Raw genomic sequence first — 22,908 nt, 5'->3', positions numbered from 1 at the left:
AGGTCAGTGGAACCTGCAAGAGGAAGGAGGAGATGCTGTAGTGTACCAAGAAGATGAAAGGTCACTGACCAGACTTATGATCGTAACCCTGGAGAAATCAAGACTTCTGGTCACTGAGACAGGAAACCTATTAATTCCTGCTGTTAAGCCAACTGTGCTGGTTTGAAGGATGTTTTTCCCCTAGAAAAGCCATGTTGTTATCTAAATCCCATTTTGTAAAGGCAGAATAATCCCTATTCAATATTGTAAGTAATTAAATCATCTCCCTGAAGATGTAACCTAATTAAGAGTGGTTATTAAACTGGATTAGGGGAGATGTATCTTCACCCATTTGGGTGAGTCTTGATTAGTTTATGAAGTCCTATAAAAGAGGAAACATTTTGGAGAATGAGATTCAGAGAGAGCAGAGAATGCTGAAACAGCATGAAGCAGAGTCCACCAGCCAGCGACCTTTGAAGATAAAGAGGGAAAATTCCTCCGGGGAGCTTCATGAAACAGGAAGCTAGGAGAGAAAGCTAGCAGATGACACTGTGTTCGCCATGTGCCCTTCCAGCCAAGAGAGAAACCCTGACTGTGTTCGCCATGTCCCTTCTCACTTGAGAGAGAAACCCTGAACTTCATCAGCCTTCTTGAATCAAGGTATCTTTCCCTGGGTACTTGTGATTGGACATTTCTATAGACTTGTTTAATTGGGACATTTTCTCTGCCTTAGAACTGTACAATAGCAATTTACTAAATTCCCCTTTTTAAAAGCTATTCGTTTTGGTATATTGCATTCTGGCAGCTAGCAAACTAGAATACCAACCCATTGTATAGTGTTTATTTTAGCAGCTGATAGAGGAATATACTCCTCTTAGTCCTGAGTCAGCCTAAGACAATGTGAAAAAGGAAAATGATAAGAAAGCTTCTTTTATGAACAAGAATATGAAACCTTAAATATAATATTACAGAAAATTCTACAGTGTGCATTTGTGATAATACATCATCAGATTTGGGTATATTCCAGTGATGCAAGGGATGGTTTAGGGTTAGAATCATTAGTCACGATAATAGATGATGGAGAAAATTCTATTACAATAGATTCAGGAAAAGCATTTTTTTTTTTTGGGGGAAAAGCATTTTGATAAAATTTAACACCTGTTTGGAATAAAAAACCCAAGCCATTCTGTGGATATGTTTCATAAATAGAATTAAAAACAAAAACAAAAACAAAGTCGAAAATGCCCTAGAGAAAGGAATAAAACTCTCCTAACCTGTTAGAGTAAATCTGAGTCTTAATAGTAAAAATTAGATGCTGTTCTTCAAAACAAAAACTTTCCATTATAATCAATTCTCTTTAGCACAGGAGCATCCTCGACAGTTTAGTAAGAGAAGAAAAAGAAATGGGAGGAGTAAGTATTGTAATGGAAATAACAAAAATATCACTATTTGCAAATTTTCACTAGGTAGTCTAGATAGAAAACATTGAAGAATCATAGACCTTATTGGAAACAAGTGATTATCAGCAAGATTGCTGGGTATAAGATCAATTAAAAAATTAATAATGTTTTGTATATCAGAAAGAATGGAAAAGAACTTAAAAAATAGAAAACCAAAATTAGGCATGTTCAATTAAAAGAAAACGTTTTCTTCAAAATTGGCAATATCAAAAAAGACAAAGGAAAGTCATGGAAATATTTCAGATTAAAGTATTATAAAGAGACATAACTTTTACATGCACCACCTTATTCTAGACTGAATCCTCAAGTGCTATAATATCCATTATTGTGTCAATTGATGTAATTGGAATGGAATAGAAAAATTAGATGCAAGTATTGCGTGTGTTAAATTGACTGGAATTGAAAAGTGTACTTTGGCTACATAAAGGAATAGTACTACTCTGAGGGAATATACATTAAAGTTCTTAGGGGTAAAGGGAAATGCTACATGTAACTTATACTCTCAAATGTTTGTGGAAAAAACATTTATTTTCTCTGTTTTACTTGATTTCTAAATAAAAAGTTGAAATATATATTTACTGTTTATTTACAATAGCAACAAGTATAAGTATAAATCCAAACAAAGGAAGTTCAAGACCTTTACAAAGGAAATTAGGACATTATTATTAGAAGACAACATAGCTGGTCTGTGTATTAATTTTTGAAAGTTTGTTGAGTTGGTTAAAAAGTATGTAAGATTAGAATAGTTAAGATATTTCTTGCTCTATCAAGTATCGACATCTAATGAAGTGATATTTGCATAGGAATAGATAAACATGAGTGGAATAAACTAGAGAATTGAAAATCAGAGGAAAACTTGATATAAGTGACAGATAAATAGATCCAATCAGTGAGAAAAAAAGAGACTAGTCAATAAATGGTGTAGGTTGAAATTAAATTGTATCATACAGAAAAGTCAATTATTGATAGATGAGGAGTCTATGTGAAAGACAATGTTTGCAGATTTTTGACAGGTGTAGGTGAATATCTTTATGACTCTAGGATGGGGGAAGAATTTGTTAAATAAGTCATATCACAGTAGAAAAGATCATTAAATTAGAATATTTTAAAATTTGGGTCTCCAGTTCATCAAAAGAAGCTATAAGGAAAGGGAAAAGGCAAAGTATAAACTACTAGAAGGTGTTTATAGCACATAAAAATTTAAAAATATTAATATGCAGGAAATATGAAGAACTACAAGAATCCTCTTTACCCTGTGGAAAAAAGATATGAATATATGTTTCACATATAAGTAAACACAAATGGCTAATAAACAGGTGGAATGACATTCAGTCTCATTAATAACCAGAGGAGTGACTATCAAAACCCCAATAAGGTGCCAGAGCAATTGAAGAGGACTGTGGAGGAGAAACTCTCATCCACTGTTAGTGGGAGTGTATGTTAGTATACTTGTTTCAGAAAATAATAATTTGGCATTGTCTTGAAAAGTTGAAGATGCATATATTTTAGATTCTAACAATTCCATTCTTGGGGAGATTTGTGTAGGTTCATAAAGATACATATATGATTGTATATGACTATATATGTGATTATCCATTCATAGGAACATTGCACATAATAAAAAAGATCTCATTGTCTATATCAGTTGAATCAATAAAATACACTGATGTATTTCAAAATGAACTACAAGCTATAGACATCAACATGGGTGAGTAATCAAAAACATACTGAAGAAATACTTAATCATAGAAGAACACACATAATATGAAGCCATTCATGTGAGCTTCGAAAATAGGCAAAATGATAAATGTGTTTGTATACACTCATGGTAAAACTATAAAGAAAAGCAAGGGAATGTTAAGCTAAAATAGAGGATTGTGGTTATCTCAAGGAGTAAGGGGAATGTGGAAGGCAGCCTTTAAGGTGTCATCCAGGTTGTGACTTGCCTAAGATTATGTAAATAGAAAGTGTCTCTGAAGTGTAAGGACATTTGCTGACTTTCTTCCACATTGTTCTCTATAAATATTTCTCCATATGAATATTCCTTGGAAATTTGTATCAAGCTCCGAGGTTACAGTAGTACAAAATGAACGAAATTCCTAGAGTGCCAGAAAGACAAAAAATATAACACATAAGTATGTACTTTATTAGATTGTGATAAATGCTAAGAAGAATCCTACAGCTGGAAAGGTATATGGAGTGTGCATGTGTTGGCTGTTTTAAATAGCATGGTGAGGAAGACCTCACTGAAAATGAGATGCTTGATAAAAGATCTGAAGGAGAGGGAAGAGCAAGAGTGGGGTCTTGGTAGTATGGAGTGGTTCTTTCCAAAAAGCTGTCGAGTATTTTTTATTTTGGCCAAGGATATAATCATGGTACATGCATCTGTCATTTTATTTCAGCATATAAACTTATGAATGAACATTTGTTCATTACTAGTAGAGCAAAGGCTTTACGTTGAGTAAAAAGGACCACAGGTTGGAGTCCTGCATTCCCTGTCTTCCATAAATAGCGTCCACAATGCAGCTTCTATCACTTTCAGTTTCTGTTTTTAAAAAATAGAGTGAGAATTAAGAGACTGGAAAAGGAATATGAGCCAGAATCCTTCCACTACTGCAATTCTCATGCTTAATTTGACTTTTAAGAAAATCATTTCCATCCTTTACAGGATTCAGCTTTGATTTTGTAAAAGGCTCAGTTAGTGATTGTAATTGATGCTGAACAAAATGAATTCTGTGTCATTTAAGTTAATTCCATTAAGAGTACAACAAGGAGCTGGGTTATTGGAAAGGATTACTAGCAGAAGGCAAATAAGTATGAATGAAACCAGGCACATCTGGTATTCATACACAAACTTTTCTCCACCCAGTGTTGTTACCAATTTATATTTAATAGTTGTAGCATCATGAGTAGATTACAGGAAATAGGCATTGCTCTACTTAATTTAAGGAGAAAGGGATTTGATATGAGGAATTCGGTGTTTAGAGTATTATTGCAGACTTTTATCTGGGTTCCCAGGGATGTCTTACAGAATCCCACTGCAGAAGGGGCTGCCAAGGGAATTGCCACCCCTGCTATAAAGAAGAAACCTGAAGAGTTAGGGTCCAGGATCATAGCACCTGATCTGACATCTGGGGAGTAGTAAGCTGCTGTTGCATCTGTTTATTCTGTGAACATTCTATTTTAGTAGTTGTGATCCAAGGATCAGAAATTATGCCAGAAATGTTACTTCAGAGTCGAGCTACCCCTGCTAGATCTGTTCCAGTAAGAATAATGCCTTAGGAAATCCCCACTTTCCACTTAGCCCAGTTCTGAATTCAAGCTTCTTCACAGTAGAAGAACTTAAATCACATTTGGACCTCTGTTGCCAGGGAGTCTGGAAAATGTATATTTTAGTGCTCCACCTTCTGCAGTACACCCTAGAATGAATTTGGAACGAGTGTTAAAATGAGTCCATTTATAGTGTGTCTTCTTCAAACATGTAACGTGACTTGCGTTCAACGCCCCTTTCTCCCCCAAATCTCTTTTTGAAGCTAGGAATTCTTTTGACTGTGCTTCTTTCTGCTCTTTTTCTTGCTTGTTATTGTCTGCTTATAGTAGAAGCAGACAATGGCTGCTATAGCTCCTTCTGGCATTTTCTCTTTTCTCTAATCTGACTTCCTGGAGTAATGATTGAGCTAGTTCAGGTCCACTATAGCCTGCAGGATTGGCTGCCTGGACTCACCCCTATAGGTGGGGGAAATTCTAGAGGGTGATACTCCTTTGGGCTGACTGGGGAATGCCCTTCCAGATGAGAAAGGAACCCTGACTGTGTTCACCATGTGCCTTTCCAGGTGAGAGAGAAACTGACTGTATTCGCCATGTGCCTTTTCAGATGAGAGAGAAACTCTGAACTTCATCGGCCTTCTTGAACCAAGGTATCTTTCCTTGGATGCCTTAGATTGGACATTTCTATAGATATACTTGTTTTAATTGGGACATTTCCACAGCCTAAAAGCTGTTAACTTGCAACTTATTAAATTCCCCTTATTAAAAGCCATTCAGTTTCTGATAGATTGCATTCCGGCAGCTTGCAAACTAGAACAGTAACAATGGGAATGGAGACTAGGGAATGGGTATGAAAGATAGTCAATAAGTAGAATAGACATAATGTGGTTGCTAAAATAGAAGTGGAGGGTAAAAGTTTAGGAGATGGCTCCTGAGATTTTGATGTTGGCCATTATGTGGAGGGTGGGCTTGCATAGGAGAAGTTCTTACTTACCGTTTCCCATCCTCTCTTTACTGCCCCAGTAAAGGGCAAAGCACTTTGTGGCATTCTTTGCCTACCTTTATTTCAGCACTTGGCCTGTGGTACTGTAACTGCATGTGTACTTGTTTTCTCTTCCATATGTAAGCTCTTTGAAGATAAGCATATCTCAATGTGGGAAACGCAAGAGCCTAGCAGGACGTGTGGAAGGATGGATGAAACCAGGAGTAAGATTAGTTGGATAGAGAAGCAGATCTTTGGGAAGACATTCAGTTTTATCCCTGTTTAAGTTTCAGATTCGGTTGGTTTTTCTTTTACTGTACAGATGTTTATTGCATTGCTGTGTGGCAGGAGGCAAATGGGGGTAATTGTGAGATCTGTTAACTCCTCTCACCTTAGAAGACAAGAGGTGGATGCATGGAGAGGTTTTGGGAAAGATAGGTGTTCTTTTCTTCTTGGAAGATTGCCAAGTGTGGCAGAGCTGGAAGTAAAAAGGGCTCCTGGACCAAGCAAGGTCAGTTTTTCTTCTCCTTTGAACAAAAGGGGTGGTCAGAGAGAAATGCCGGAATAGCTTCAGGAATACCAGTTAAGCTGATCATGTAATGAAGCAGGTTGTGGTACTGTCCCCTGGGTTTACTTGGTGCAAGCAACACCCTTCTTCCTCAGGGGAGGAAGAGAAGGAGGGATCAGGGCCAGTTCCTTCTTCAGCCTATGGAACACTGACCTACCCATCTGAGCAAACCTGTATCAGCTGTCAGTCCTCATCCACCTGGTTTGGTGGTTCTCAAAATCGAGGGTACATAAGAATTATCTGGAGAAATTACTTAATATGCAGATTCCTGGGTCCTTCCCCAAGAAGATCTTGTTCAGTAGTGAGGCCCCTAGGAATATGGCTCTTTTTTCACCAGGTGCTCTAGTTGATACTTTTTTTTAAAACAGTTTTATTCATCCAGAGTATACTATCAGTGGCTCTTGGTATAATCATGGTTATGCCTTCCCAACTACAATCAATTTGAGAACATTTTCCAGATTCAGTTTTTTTTTTTCCCCCAGATTCAGTTTTGTCTCTTAAGTTTGAGATTCATCTCCAAATGATAATGCCTAGTAGGTAGTTGGATTTACTGGCCCTGAATTGTGGGAGGAGAGGCCCTTGTTGCCTTTTTCTAAAGTTTTGTTGAGGACAGTTGAAGCCAGTGTTTATGAAATTTAACATAGGTTTTGTGTTGGATGAAAAGGAAACGTGACTGGAAAGAACCATGCAGTATATCACCATTGAAGGAGTTGACCAATGAGAAAGAGCCATCCCTGAAAGGAATTCCAGAGAGTAGAAGGGTGACCCTTGTGGAGGAAGTGGGAGATGATGTATGTCCAACCATCCATAAAAGCCATGCCACGAGAGAGCTTCTCCAGTTTTAAAGGCCATAGAAAGAGGTTCGTAAGAGCATTATGAACAAGTCACTGGTGACCTTTTCTAGAGTGATTGCAGTGCACAGTGGAGGGCAAATGTAGTGGGGTTGAAGGTTGAGTAAGAGGTATGAAGGAAACAATGGGTGAGTGCAGGCTGTTCTCAGTTGAACCTTATCTATGAGGCATTGGAGAGAGAGGGCTCTTGTTGGGGTGGGGGCTAAGAAGGGACAAGGTGTACAGTAAATTATATGGGGCAGATTTGAGCATGTGTGTAGGCAGTGGGGGAATGCTAATCTTATAGTTGGCAGCTTACTGAATCTCCTTGAACATGCTGTAGGGTAGTAGTATCCCATTTCACAGATGGGGAAACAGAAGCCTAGTTTAAATAACTTTCTTGAGGTCACACAGCTACTAAGTGGTGGAGGGATTGTAATCTAGTTGACAGGCTAAGTAGCCTGTTCTTCCCCCTTTGCCTGGCTGCCTCTTTAGTGAGATAACTGCAGTTTGAAAGAAAAATGTACGAAGTGAGTTAGTTCAATTCCCATCGAGGTGATAATTTTGAGTAAAATGTTACTGTTTGGCCGAGATTACCACTGTGGCTAGCCTGAGTGCCAGGCATCAGTTTAATTGCTAGAAAGCAAAATAACTGTCCTTATCTGTTACGGTAATCTGCTGTGTTTCTACATGAGGATTTGGGCATCTCTTAATATGGTTACTGGTCATTGTATTGTTAAAGAATAGAAACTTTATCCCAAAGAAAAAGGATGATTGAATTTCTATCTCTTGTGGTGTTGCATGTGCTGTGACTAGAAGTTTGTGTCTCCCTTACCCCCTCTTGAATAATTGCCTCATCAGTGGAATCTGATGACAAAAGACCTCTGGCATTCAAATTGCAAAGCTCAATGACTGAATATTAGAGAGTGAAAAAGAAAAGTCTGAATATTGAATCTAAGAGGCTGAATGTTCTTATTTATGCCTTTTAAATGAGGACTTTTCTAATATGTTTTCAGATTTAGAACAGCAGAGTATATGTATATACATACACGTACTTATATATTCACATAAGTTTAAAATATAGAAAACAGTTCTAGTTGAGCTGTTGTTGTTTTAATATCTTGTTGTATTATGCTTTTGTGTGCAAACATCCAGTGACCATTAATTGCTGCATATAGCTTTTATTCACATGTTTTATGCATTTCTGTTATTCTGTAAGTCCCTTGTGGCATACCTCCCGTATTACCCCACTCTATGCTTTTGGCTTTTGAAATGTAGATTGTCCCATACTCAAACATTCAGGATTTGGCCTATTACTTTTTTATGATTGTGTTTAATTTGTTCCTTTTAAATTTGAAGCTTGTTCTATGCTCCATGTTTGCTGAGAACTGGTAATTAGGTTTGGTAATTAGGCTCGATTTAGATTCAAATGTACTTTTTAAATCAAGAATGTTTCTATCGCATAATATCTGTTAATTGCCTTTTTTATAAGCCTAGTTCCTCCAGAATACAGCTTCTATTAATTTTTCATTTAGTTCATTAATACTGGTTGACTACATTCTTTATTTTTCTAGGGGTTTAAAAAAAATTGTGATCTTATAATTCTAGTATTTTTTCTACATTTATTAGCTGGAAATTTTCTATAAAGAACCTGTAATTCTTGGCTTACCCTAAAATACCATTTGCTCAGGAAAGGTATGTTGAAGGCTTGATTATTTCCTCTTATTTATGAGTCTTTGGAGTAATACTTGATGTACACCATTAGTAACTGATACTTTTTTTTTAAAAAAAGAATATTGTAGACTTAGGGATTTTAAAATATTTTGATGTTGTACTTTTATATTTCAGCATGAACTCATGGTTTCTTATTTGGATTCAGTCCATTACTATTGTATTTTTTTGATGCTCAACTTTCCCCATATTTGGCAAGTAGAAGCTACTTCACATTGGCTTTTATGTCCTTTTGATATGTTCTCATCAATTTTTAAACATTTCCTTACCTTCTGGCGCAGGAAAACGTTTCAGGTTTATGTTGTGCTTTTTCTACTCCAGCCCTGGAATCAGTCTTTTATCTAAAGAGCGTTGGTTCACTTTATGGAGAATAGTATTTAGAAACAAAGTCTTGGTGTTCATTACTTTTGGGTATTATGGCTCCCAGATCCTCTCAGTGGCAGAACTGATCACAACTGTGTGATGATATTGTGTGCCACTGATTGTATGATGTTGTTGGACTATATGTGTATGGGTATTTCTTAATAAAAATGGTTTTTAAAAAGAGGATTGATCTAATTAGAAAATCGGCCAGGGCGATTTACATTCCTGGAAGTCATGTCCCATGTAGAGGGGAGGGAGTGAGTCCATCTGCCAAGGTGGCTTAGAGAGGCCACATCTGAGCAAAAAAAGAGATTCTCTGGGGGTGGCTCTAAGGCATAATTATCAATAGGCCTAGCTTCTCCTTTGCAGAGATAAGTTTCATAGGGGTAAATCCCAAGATTGAGGGCTCAGCTTATTGAACTTGTTGTCGCCCTTGCTTGCAAGAATATCAGGAATTTCCCAGATGGCAAAGCTGAATATTTTCTCCTTTTTCCTCAGTCCTTCAGAGGGGCTTTACAAATACTTTTTTATTCTTTGTCCAAATTACTCTGGGATATATATTCGGGCATCGCACTAACCTGTATAAAACCAACAAGATCTCACTCCCTATTCAAGATTCCATGTAATTATGGCATTCAAGTAAACTGACCATACAAGTTAAATTATATAATATGCTACCGAAAATATAAATTTTGCTCCAAATAAACACCTCTCCCTTTGGTCTCACACAGAGGTTGAAGTTTGAAAATGTGGGCCATATTATCCTTTACCTAATATTCTGATTTATCTTAGTCCTGTCCAGATCAGTTTTATTCATATCACTAGACGAAGTCTGATCACTTTTTCAGCTTTTTGAACAGTTACTGAATGGGATAATGCTGACTTTTATAGCTTCAAAGCTCTAACTCTGAGTCTCAGGTGTCACAAAAATACTCAAAGTTACAGGGAACAACCTGGTTATATACAGATAGCTCAGCATCTCAAAATTTAGAACTACCAGTCACACGTCCTAAATATATGTGACTGTTGTAAGAGCTTAAAATCTTGGAACCTTTACAATAGGCCCCAACCTGATAACCATGCTCTCGACTTCAGTTCTCTGTGTTTGTTTATTATGGTTAATCCTTATGGGTGAAAAATGATAATGTTTGTCATTTTGTTTCTGACATTTTATTCAACATACTTTCCTTAAGGTTCATTCACCCCTAGTTGCATGCCTCACAACTTCATTCCTTCTTCTTTTTTTTTTTTTTTCTTTCTATTATTGTTTTAATTCTTATTCTGTTGTCTTTTTATTTCTTTTTCTAAATCGATGCAAATGTACTAAGAAATGATGAATATGCAACTATGTGATGTTATTAAGAATTACTGATTGTTCATTCCTTCTTGTAGCTGCTCAGTAGTCTGTGATATGTAAACACCACAGTTCCCCTTCCATTACTCAGCTGTTGTACCCTTAGGACACATCCATCCATTGTGAATTACAAACACTGCTGCCATAAACACCAGTGTGCAAATGTCCATTTGTGTCCCCGCTCATTCCAGGTATATACAGTGGGGCTGCAAGATCATCAGTCCAGTTTTATATGTAACCAGTCTCCCTTGCTGTTGCCATCCTTCCTTGCATGGATGTCCTCTTCACCCCAGACTGGTTCCAGCATCCTGCTGTGAGCCATGAAAGGGGTTCCCCCCCCCCACAGTTCCTGTGTTCTTTTGACATGGCTCCATTTAAAAAAATATATTTTTAAAGTATTTTTACTGTAAACGACAAACAAACATACAAACATTCTATACTTGGTGTACAATCAATGGCTAACAATATCATCACATAATTGTGTAGTCATCCCATCATCATTTTATTGAACTTTTGATCTCTCCAGCCAAAGAAATAAAAAAGAAAAAACTCAACCATACCATACCCCTTACCGTTCCCTCTCATGACCACTAGTGTTTCAGTCTACCCAATTTATTTTAACCTTTGTTTCTCCTATTATTAGTTTGTTTTTATCCATATTTTTTACTCATCTGTCTATAACCTAGATAAAAGAAGCACTAGACACAAGGTTTTCCCAATCACATAGTCACATTTCAAAAGCTTTAATATTATACAGTAATCTTTAAGAAACATGACTACAGGAATGCAGCTCTGCAGTTTCAGGTACTTGCCTAGCCACTTTAATACACCATAAACTGAAAAGGGGAATAGCTATATAATGTGTTAAGAATAACATCTAGGATAACCTCTTAACTCTGAAATCTCTCCGCCACTGACTTTTATTTTGTCTCATCTCTCTCTTCCCCCTTTTGTTCAAGAAGGTTTTCTCAATCTCTTGATGCTGAGTCCCAGCTCATCCCAGGATTTCTATCCCACATTGCCAGGGAGGTTTATACCTCTGGGGGATATAACTCCATTTTTAAAATTAACTTTTTATTTTGAAATAATTTCAGACTTACAGAAAATTTGTGAGAACAGAACAAATATATCCTTCAAATCTTTATACAGGTTTCTAAAATGTTAACATTTTCCCATGGTTATCATTCTTTCTCTTTTTGACTTCCACTCTGTCACTCTGCATATGAGTGTGTGTTTGTATATATGTGTGTATATTGTACACAAACATTGTTTTCTGAGTCATTTGAAAGGAAATTGTAGAAATGATGTCCCTTTACCATGAAAGTATGTCGTTGTATATTTCCTAAAAACAAGGACATTCTCCTGTGTAACCACAGAGCAGTTATTAAAATCTGGAAATTAACTATGATAAAATTCTATTATCTATTCTAGAGACCTTGTTCAGTTTCCCCAGTTTTTCTACAAATATCCTGTGTAGCAAATGACCCCCTCCCCCCATTTTAAGTAGAGAATTCATTATTGTATGATTAACTATGGAAATTGGGGCCTTGGCAAGCAGCCAAAAAGGCTTACTGAAATAAGCTGTACATTCCTGTATTGTAGGTACCAAAGGAGGATAATATATTCAGGAGAAAGAGCCCATATTGTATTAAACTCCTTTAGTCTACACTCTAGCATTCTTCCCATTCATTTTTCACAGCTTTGGCATTTTCGAAGAGTAAACTCTGTTTATTTTGAAGAACGTCATTTGATTTTGCCTTTTCTGACACTTCCTCATGATTAGATTTAGATTATACTTTTTTGGACAGGATTACTACTACTACATAAGTGATCCTGTGTCTTTTATGGTACATAGTATCAGGAGACATATGATATCTAATTTTCCAGCTTATGATGTTAATTTTTTTTAAAGCAGTTTTGTTGAGATACATTCACATATCATATAATTCATCCAAAGTGTACAATCAGTGGTTCACAATATCATCATATAGTTGTGCATTCATCACCTCAGTCAATTTTAGAACATTTTCATTACTCTGAAAACAAAAACAAAAACAACCAAAATATCCCATACTCATTGTTCCCCACTACCTTTGCCCTGGTGTGGGACATTTGTTACAGTTGATGAAAGAATATTAAAATATTACTGTTGGGGCGGGCCGCGGTGGCTCAGCGGGCAAGAGTGCTTGTCTGCCGTGCCGGAGGACCCCGGTTCGATTCCCGGCCCCAGCCCATGTAAAAAACAAACAAACAAACAAAATATAATAAAACAAGAAAATGTTTAAAAATGTTTCCCTTTCATCCTTCCTTCCTTCTCTGTCTTTCCTTCCTTTCCTCCCTCTCTCTAAAAAAAAAAAAAAAAAAAAAAAAATAAAATATTACTGTCAACTATAGTCCATAGTTTGTGATAGGTGCAATTTTCCTCATAGACCACTGTGGTAATTAGATTCAGTTGTCAACTTGGCCATGTGGTGATGCCCCACTCTGTTGCTGTGGACATAAATCATCAGTAGGTGAAGTTCCTCTATGGCTGATTGCATTGCGATCGCCTAAGGGGAGTACCTTCCACAATGAGTGAGGTTTAATTTAATTAGCTGGAGGCTTAAAAGAGGTCAGAAGAGAGCTCAGCAGCTCAGCATACCTCATCTCAGCACATGTAGCGCAGACGTTTGGAGATGCAGAAAGGAATTGCCTCGGGGAAAGTGGTTGGAACCTAGAAGCCGGGAGAGAAGGCCAGCAGAAGTGGCTCTGTGCCTTCCCATGTGATAGAGAAACTCAAATGAAAGTTAGCTGCCTTTCCCCTGAACAACTATAAATATTTAACTAAATAAATCCCCTGATTAAAATCCGATCCATCTCTGGTGTGTTGCATTCTGGCAGCTTTAGTAAACTAAAACAACCACTCTATTATTAACTCCTTGTAATAGTTACATACATTTGTTCTAGTTCATAAAAGATCATTTTTATATTTGTATTATTATTTTCAAAAATATTTTTACTGATAAAAAAACATACAAATGTTCCATATGTCACGAAAACAATCAGTGGCTCACAATATCATCATATAGTTGTGTATTCATCACCATGATCATTTTTAACATTTTCATCACTACAGAAAAATAAGAAAAAGAAAAAACTCATATATACCATACTTCTTACCCCTCTCTCTCATTGACCACTAGTATTTCCATCTACCCAAGTTTTTTAACCTTTGTTCCCCTATTGTTTGTTTATTTTTTATCCATATTTTTTACTCATCTGCCCATACCTTAAATAAAAGGAACATCAGACAAAAGGTTTTTATGATGTTAATTTTGAAGTATTTCTCCTCCATTAGTCTTTGATAGCTTGCTTATTTTTTGGAAGAAGATGTTCCAGAGTCGTCTTGTTCAGTTCTTGTCCTAGACCTGGAGCCTGCTATTTCTTCGGAGAACCTTGATTCCTTTTATTAGAAATGGTATATAGAGACCACAATCTGTATGCAATGGGTAATCTTTGCCTACTGTATTGTCCTTGTTTCTCTGCCTTTTCCAGTGGTCAGAATTAGAAATATGGATTATTTTAAGAGAAAATCATGAGTTCACATTGATATTTCAAATTCTAAAGAAATATTATGTTTCTCTGTAACTTCTCTGATTTTATAGTTGTATCTTTTTTTCCAACAATAATGAAATTTTGGTTCCTAATGACATTAGTATAATTACTTTTGCTTTCTTACAATAAATGTCTAATAGCTAGAAAAAAATAGCACCAATATTATTGCAAACAGTATGACTAAATACAATTTAGTATTTTTTGCAGTTTTATGTCCTCAAAATGTATCCTCTTAGGATGTACAACTTAAATGCAACTTAAATTTGAGCAATTGTTATTTTCCTCTTTGGTTATGGGTGTGACTTGTGACTTGGTATACAGTTAGGTAGTTAGTGTTTTGATTTTTAGGGACAGCCTTTTTTTTTTTTTAAATTAAATTTTTTTTTTACATGGGCAGGCACCGGAAATCGAACCCGGGTCCTCTGGCATGGTAGGCAACCATTCTTGCCTGCTGAGCCACTGTGGCCCACCCTTAATTTTTTTTTTTTTTTATTAATTAAAAAAAATTAACAAAACATTTAGAAATCATTCCATTCTACATGTACAATCAGTAATTCTTAATATCATCACATAGTTGCATATTCATCATTTCTTAGTACATTTGCATCGATTTAGAAAAAGAAATAAAAAGACAACAGAATAAGAATTAAAACGATAATAGAGAGAAAAAAAAACCTATACCTCACATGCAGCTTCATTCAATGTTTTAACATAATTGCATTACAATTAGGTAGTATTGTGCTGTCCATTTCTGAGTTTTTATATCCAGTCCTGTTGCACAGTCTGTATCACTTCAGCTCCAATTATCCCTTCTCTTTTTTTTTTTTAATTAACGGAAAAAAAAAAATTAACCCAACATTTAGAAATCATACCATTCTACATATGCAATCAGTAATTCTTAACATCGTCACATAGATGCATGATCATCATTTCCTAGTACATTTGCATCAGTTTAGAAGAACTAGCAACACAACCGAAAAAGATATAGAATGTTAATATAGAGAAAAAATAAAAGTAATAATAGTAAAAACAAAACAAAACAAAACAAAACAAAAACCTATAGTTAAGATGCAGCTTCATTCAGTGTTTTAACATGATTACTTTACAATTAGGTATTATTGTGCTGTCCATTTTTGAGTTTTTGTATCTAGTCCTGTTGCACAGTCTGTATCCCTTCAGCTCCAATTGCCCATTATCTTACCCTGTTTCTACCTCCTGCTGGACTCTGTTACCAATGACATATTTCAAATTTATTCTCGAATGTCCGTTCACATCAGTGGGACCATACAGTATTTGTCCTTTAGTTTTTGGCTAGACTCACTCAGCATAATGTTCTCTAGGTCCATCCATGTTATTACATGCTTCATAAGTTTATCCTGTCTTACAGCTGCATAATATTCCATCGTATGTATATACCACAGTTTGTTTAGCCACTCGTCTGTTGATGGACATTTTGGCTGTTTCCATCTCTTTGCAATTGTAAATAACGCTGCTATAAACATTGGTGTGTCCATTTGTGTCTTTGCCCTTAAGTCCTTTGAGTAGATTCCCAGCAATGGTATTGCTGGGTCGTGTGGAAATTCTATATTCAGCTTTTTGAGGAACCGCCAAACTGCCTTCCACAGTGCTTGCACCATTTGACATTCCCACCAACAGTGGATAAGTGTGCCTCTTTCTCTGAATCCTCTCCAGCACTTGTCATTTTCTGTTTTGTTGATAATCCCGCCATTCTGGTGGGTGTGAGATGATATCTCATTGTGGTTTTGATTTGCATTTCTCTAATGGCCAGGGACATTGAGCATCTCTTCATGTACCTTTTGGCCATTTGTATTTCCTCTTCTGAGAGGTGTCTGTTCAAGTCTTTTTCCCATTTTGTAATTGGGTTGGCTGTCTTTTTGTTGTTGAGTTGAACAATCTCTTTATAAATTCTGGATACTAGACCTTTATCTGATATGTCATTTCCAAATATTGTCTCCCATTGTGTAGGCTGTATTTCTACTTTCTTGATGAAGTTCTTTGATGCACAAAAGTGTTTAATTTTGAGGCGCTCCCATTTATTTATTTCCTTCTTCAATGTTCTTGCTTTAGGTTTAAGGTCCATAAAACCCCCTCCAGTTGTAAGATTCATAAGATATCTCCCAACATTTTCCTCTAACTGTTTTATGGTCTTAGACCTAATGTTTAGATCTTTGATCCATTTTGAATTAACTTTTGTATAGGGTGTGAGATATGGGTCTTCTTTCATTCTTCTGCATATGGATATCCAGTTCTCTAGGCACCATTTATTGAAGAGACTGTTCTGTCCCAGGTGAGTTGGCTTGACTGCCTTATCAAAGATCAAATGTCCATAGATGAGAGGGTCTATATCTGAGCACTCTATTCGATTCCATTGGTCGATATATCTATCTTTATGCCAATACCATGCTGTTTTGACCACTGTGGCTTCATAATATGCCTTAAAGTCAGGCAGCGCGAGACCTCCAGCTTCGTTTTTTTTCCTCAAGATGTTTTTAGCAATTCGGGGCACCCTGCCCTTCCAGATAAATTTGCTTATTGGTTTTTCTATTTCTGAAAAATAAGTTGTTGGGATTTTGATTGGTATTGCATTGAATCTGTAAATCAATTTAGGTAGGATTGACATCTTAACTATATTTAGTCTTCCAATCCATGAACACGGTATGCCCTTCCATCTATTTAGGTCTTCTGTGATTTCTTTTAACAGTTTTTTGTAGTTTTCTTTATATAGGTCTTTTGTCTCTTTAGTTAAATTTATTCCTAGGTATTTTATTCTTTTAGTTGCAATTGTAAATGGGATTCGTTTCTTGATTTCCCTCTCAGCTTGTTCATTACTAGTGTATAGAAATGCTACAGATTTTTGAATGTTGATCTTGTAACCTGCTACTTTGCTGTACTCATTTATTAGCTCTAGTAGTTTTGTTGTGGATTTTTCCGGGTTTTCGACGTATAGTATCATATCGTCTGCAAACAGTGATAGTTTTAATTCTTCCTTTCCAATTTTGATGCCCTGTATTTCTTTTTCTTGTCTAATTGCTCTGGCTAGAACCTCCAACACAATGTTGAATAATAGTGGTGATAGTGGACATCCTTGTCTTGTTCCTGATCTTAGGGGGAAAGTTTTCAATTTTTCCCCATTGATGATGATATTAGCTGTGGGTTTTTCATATATTCCCTCTATCATTTTAAGGAAGTTCCCTTGTATTCCTATCTTTTGAAGTGTTTTCATCAGGAAAGGATGTTGAATCTTGTCAAATGCCTTCTCTGCATCAATTGAGATGATCATGTGATTTTTCTGCTTTGATTTGTTGATATGGTGTATTACAGTAATTGATTTTCTTATGTTGAACCATCCTTGCATACCTGGGATGAATCCTACTTGGTCATGATGTATAATTCTTTTAATGTGTTGTTGGATACGATTTGCTAGAATTTTATTGAGGATTTTTGCATCTATATTCATTAGAGAGATTGGTCTGTAGTTTTCTTTTTTTGTAATATCTTGCCTGGTTTTGGTATGAGGGTGATGTTGGCTTCATAGAATGAATTAGTTAGCTTTCCCTCCACTTTGATTTTTTTGAAGAGTTTGAGGAGAGTTGGTACTAATTCTTTCTGGAATGTTTGGTAGAATTCACATGTGAAGCCATCTGGTCCTGGACTTTTCTTTTTAGGAAGCTTTTGAATGACTAATTCAATTTCTTTACTTGTGATTGGTTTGTTGAGGTCATCTATTTCTTCTTGAGTCAAAGTTGGTTGTTCATGTCTTTCCAGGAACCCGTCCATTTCATCTAAATTGTTGTATTTATTAGCGTAAAGTTGTTCATAGTATCCTGTTATTACCTCCTTTATTTCTGTGAGGTCAGTAGTTAAGTCTCCTCTACCATTTCTGATCTTATTTATTTGCATCCTCTCTCTTCTTCTTTTTGTCAATCTTGATAGGGGCCCATCAATCTTATTGATTTTCTCATAGAACCAACTTCTGTTCTTATTGATTTTCTCTATTGTTTTCATGTTCTCAATTTCATTTATTTGTGCTCTAATCTTTGTTATTTCTTTCCTTTTGCTTGCTTTGGGATTAGTTTGCTGTTCTTTCTCCAGTTCTTCCAAGTGAACAGTTAATCCCTGCATTTTTGCCTTTTCTTCTTTTTTGATAAAGCCATTTAGGGCAATAAATTTCCCTCTTAGCACTGCCTTTGCTGCATCCCATAAGTTTTGATATGTTGTGTTTTCATTTTCATTCGCCTCGAGGTATTTACTAATTTCTCTAGCAATTTCTTCTTTGACCCAGTTGTTGTTTAAGAGTGTGTTGTTGAGCCTCCACGTATTTGTGAATTTTCTGGCACTCCGCCTATTATTGATTTCCAACTTCATTCCTTTATGATCCGAGAAAGTGTTGTGTATGATTTCAATCTTTTCAAATTTGTTAAGACGTGCTTTGTGACCCAGCATATGGTCTATCTTTGAGAATGATCCATGAGCACTTGAGAAAAAGGTGTATCCTGCTGTTGTGGAATGTAATGTCCTATAAATGTCTGTTAAGTCTAGCTCATTTATAGTAATATTCAGATTCTCTATTTCTTTATTGATCCTCTATCTAGATGTTCTGTCCATTGATGAGAGTGGTGAATTGAAGTCTCCAACTATTATGGTATTTGTGTCTATTTCCCTTTTCATTGTTTGCAGTGTATTCCTCATGTATTTTGGGGCGTTCTGGTTCGGTGCGTAAATATTTATGATTGTTATGTCTTCTTGTTTTATTGTTCCTTTTATTAGTATATAGTGTCCTTCTTTGTCTCTTTTAACTGTTTTACATTTGAAGTCTAACTTGTTGGATATTAGTATAGCCACTCCTGCTCTTTTCTGGTTGTTATTTGCATGAAATATCTTTTCCCAACCTTTCACTTTCAACCTATGTTTATCTTTGGGTCTAAGATGTGTTTCCTGTAGACAGCATATAGAAGGATCCTGTTTTTTAATCCATTCTGTCAGTCTATGTGTTTTGATTGGGGAATTCAGTCCATTAACATTTAGTGTTATTACTGTTTGGATAATATTTTCCTCTACCATTTTGCCTTTTGTATTATATATATCATAAAGGACTTTCCTTCTTTCTACACTCTGCTCCATACCTCTCTTTTCTGTCTTTTCGTTTGTGACTCTAGTGCTCCCTTTAGTATTTCTTGCAGAGCTGGTCTCTTGGTCACAAATTCTCTCCGTGACTTTTTGTCTGAGAATGTTTTAATTTCTCCCTCATTTTTGAAGGACAATTTTGCTGGATATAGGAGTCTTGGTTGGCAGTTTTTCTCTTTTAGTAACTTAAATATATCATCCCACTGTCTTCTAGCCTCCATGGTTTCTGCTGAGAAATCTACACATAGTCTTATTGGGTTTCCCTTGTATGTGATCGATTGTTTTTCTCTTGCTGCTTTCAAGATCCTCTCTTTCTCTTTGACCTCTGACATTCTAACTAGTAAGTGTCTTGGAGAACGCCTATTTGTGTCTAATCTCTTTGGGGTGTGCTGCACTTCTTGGATCTGTAATTTTAGGTCTTTCATAAGAGTTGGGAAATTTTCAGTGATAATTTCTTCCATTAGTTTTTCTCCTCCTTTTCCCTTCTCTTTTCCTTCTGGGACACCCACAACACGTATATTTGTGTGCTTCATATTGTCCTTGAGTTCCCTGATACCCTGTTCAAATTTTTCCATTCTTTTCCCAATAGTTTCTGTTTGTTTTTGGAATTCAGATGTTCCATCCTCCAAATCACTAATTCTATCTTCTGTCTCTTTGAATCTATCATTGTAGGTATCCATTGTTTTTTCCATCTTTTCTACTTTGTCCTTCACTTCCATAAGTTCTGTGATTTGTTTTTTCAGTTTTTCTATTTCTTCTTTATGTTCAGCCCATGTCTTCTTCATGTCCTCCCTCAATTTATCGGTTTCGTTTTGAAGAGGTTTTCCATTTCTGTTCGTATATTTAGCATTAGTTGTCTCAGCTCCTGTATCTCATTTGAACTATTGGTTTGTTCCTTTGACTGGGCCATATTTTCAATTTTTTGAGCGCGATCCGTTATCTTCTGCTTGCATCTGCGCATTTAGACAGATTTCCCTGGGTGTTGGATTCAAAAGTTTGGAAGATTTTTCTGTGAAATCTCTGAGTTCTGTTTTTCTTATCCTGCCCAGTAGGTGGCGCTCGTGGCACACGTTTGTCTGCGGGTCCCACCAGTAAAAGGTGCTGTGGGTCCTTTAACTTTGGAAAACTCTCGCTGTCTGGGAGGTTCGCTAGGCGAAGCGGCTTGGAAGAGTGCCAGCTGGCCCGGGGCCTGAACGCGGGGAGGGTCGCTGGTCACCGCAGCCCGGGAATGTACCCGTCCGAATTTCCTAGTCGGCCCGGGGTGCCAAGCGTGGTGGGAGGGCGCCAGCTGCAGCGGCCCGCCCGGGAGAGTGCACCGTTCCCGGGGAGTCACGGGTTTGGAAGGGGCCCCCCCCCCGTCACCGTTCTCCGCGGCCTGGGGATTTCCGATCCAATTCTCTCAGTTGGTCCGGGGGGCCGTGCGTGGTGTGAGCGCCAGCCGCCGCGGTTTGAGGGAACCGCCTGTCCAATTCTCCCAGCCGGCCCGGGAAAGGGGAAGGAAGTGACTCCGGCCGCTTGCTGCCCTGCCCGGTGAAGCCCGCGCCCCTCGGTGATCTCACCAGGGCGGGTTCTCTCAGCCAGCCAGCCGTTCCAGGATGGGGTACGCTGTCTTTTTTATCTCTGTCGTGGCTTTGGGAGCTGTTCTGTATCGTTTCTACTTCCCTAGTAGCTGTTCTGGAGGAGAAACTAAGATCTGCGCGTCTTACTAAGCCACCATCTTCTCCGGAAGTCGTATGAGTTAATTCTTGTTTATTACACTATTGGTTGTTGTATTATTCAGTATCTCAACCTAAGACTATTTCATTTTGGTCCAACATCCAAAAGAAGGGAAACAGTTTGGGACAGCAAAAGTTCACTACAAAATGCTAACTTTTCTTGGCAACCACCTGTATTTTCTCCTCTAAGCAGAGATGCTTTTGGACATGAACAGAAGGAAAAAGTGGCAGTATCCTCACTTTTCTGCATAGGTGTGGGAAGCTGAAGATAATTGAGAACCAGTGCTGCTCATACTTCAGCAATCATATGAATCTCTGCAATCTTGAAAAAATTCAGTTCCTGATTTAGTAGGTTTGTGAAGGACCATTTGAAACTGCCTTTCTAGCAAACTCTTATGATGTGTGATACAAAGGGCATATGTACCTCACACTGTAAGTTGCAAGGTCCTGTTTTGGTCTCCACTTCTTTATGGAAGTGGTTTTCAAACTTTAATGTTATTCAAATAATCCTGGGATCTTTTAAATTTTAAATGTCAATTTCAAAACCAAGGACAATTAACTCAGAATCTCTGGCAATGGATTCTAGATATAATAAAGGAAGACAAATAATGTCAATGTGCAGAGACCTTAAAATCCATTGTTTTAGAAGGAATGACTTAATATGGGTGATATTCTCACTTGAAATTGTGCAATTCACAATATCGACAAAAACAGCAGATTATGAAACTCCAATGGATCTTCTGTCCTCTGCCATGCTGGAGACCTTGGTTAAGTTCCTTGTGCCTGCTTGAGGCCTCACTTGAATCATCTTGCAGGAGATCCCACTAGTGCAATAAGAAATAGGCATATACAAAATGATGAGATTGTAGACTTACTGATTTCAGCTTTCCAAGGAAATACACAAAACTAAGTGCAGATTCAGAATTTAAATTTTCTACAGGAGAAATTTAGTTTCAGTGAACAGATCTCACTCTCAGGCATGAACAAGAAGCAATTTACTCCCATGCACGTGGCCCAAGTACTCCACGAACTATGGGCGCCTCCTCCGTGGGTCCCACAGGAAGAAATTCTTAATTTTGTTTTAAAAGGATATAAATCACTTATATGATTCCAGTGTTAATACTATGGGTATAGAGCTCTACTCAGAAATTTTGCTTTCATCTTTGTCTCTTCTTTTCCTTATAGGTAACCATTTTTGTTGGTTTTGGTCTTGTTCTCTATATAAAAGATGGGATATTATAAATTCACTTCTTCACTTTGCTTTTTTTAAAAATATTTTTTGAGTGCATGGTTCAGGAATTGAACCTGGGTCTCCTCATGAAAGGTGAGCATTCTACCACTGAACCACTCATGCACCCCACTTTTCTTTATAAATTTAGCAATATAATCTGGAAATTACTGTAAATCTGTACTTGGAGATCTTTTTAATTCCTTTCTGGTTGCCTGTGTTCTGTTCTCAGCAATCTTATATTGAGAGTAGTGTATGAGATAAAGGAAAAACCAAGACATGACAGGGCTATAAAGATGTAATTAAAATTTGGATCAGTGTAGCCTCTTACCTTTCTCATCTCTGTCTTTGCAAGAGTACTCGTATGTCCTCTCACATACATGTGTTCTCAATAAATTTTTACTTGCTTAAAAAAAATTCACTCAGCTTCTTTGAAAAATTGATGCAAGGCTGATGAGGACACACATAAATTAGACATTGTAGTAGTTTTGTAAGATTTAGTGTTGGGAGCAAGTTGTAGGTTTGCAACTAGATCCGATGAACCTGTGAGCATTTTATGCAAGGAAAATTACTTCCTCTGCCCACTGAAGTTCATCCTGAATGTAGCGTGACTTTGGAAAGGGGAGCGGAGTGAGGAATGAATGGCTTAGGACAATTTTCCTGTTTCCAATACAGTCTTTGGATTCTTGAAC

At 37.0% G+C, this 22,908-nt stretch overlaps 1 protein-coding gene across 6 annotated transcripts in view; it reads left to right on the top strand.

Moving 5' to 3' along the window:
- Nucleotides 1-22,908, top strand: part of KDM4C (lysine demethylase 4C) — a 596,944-nt gene that overhangs the window by 50,173 nt on the left and 523,863 nt on the right. Inside the window, exon 2 of one of the 6 annotated variants that reach the window (XM_077148204.1) lies at nucleotides 5,273-5,356. The exons of the other annotated variants lie outside the window; for them this stretch is intronic. The gene's annotated coding sequence lies outside the window, so the exon portion shown is untranslated. The remainder of the gene's footprint in view (nucleotides 1-5,272; nucleotides 5,357-22,908) is intronic. 6 annotated transcript variants of the gene reach the window in all.

The sequence above is a fragment of the Tamandua tetradactyla genome, chromosome 2 (assembly GCF_023851605.1).
Source record: "Tamandua tetradactyla isolate mTamTet1 chromosome 2, mTamTet1.pri, whole genome shotgun sequence".
Lineage (NCBI taxonomy): Eukaryota > Metazoa > Chordata > Mammalia > Pilosa > Myrmecophagidae > Tamandua > Tamandua tetradactyla.
The sequence above is the reverse complement of the archived record's forward strand: the minus strand, read 5'-3'. Positions and strand labels throughout refer to the sequence as shown.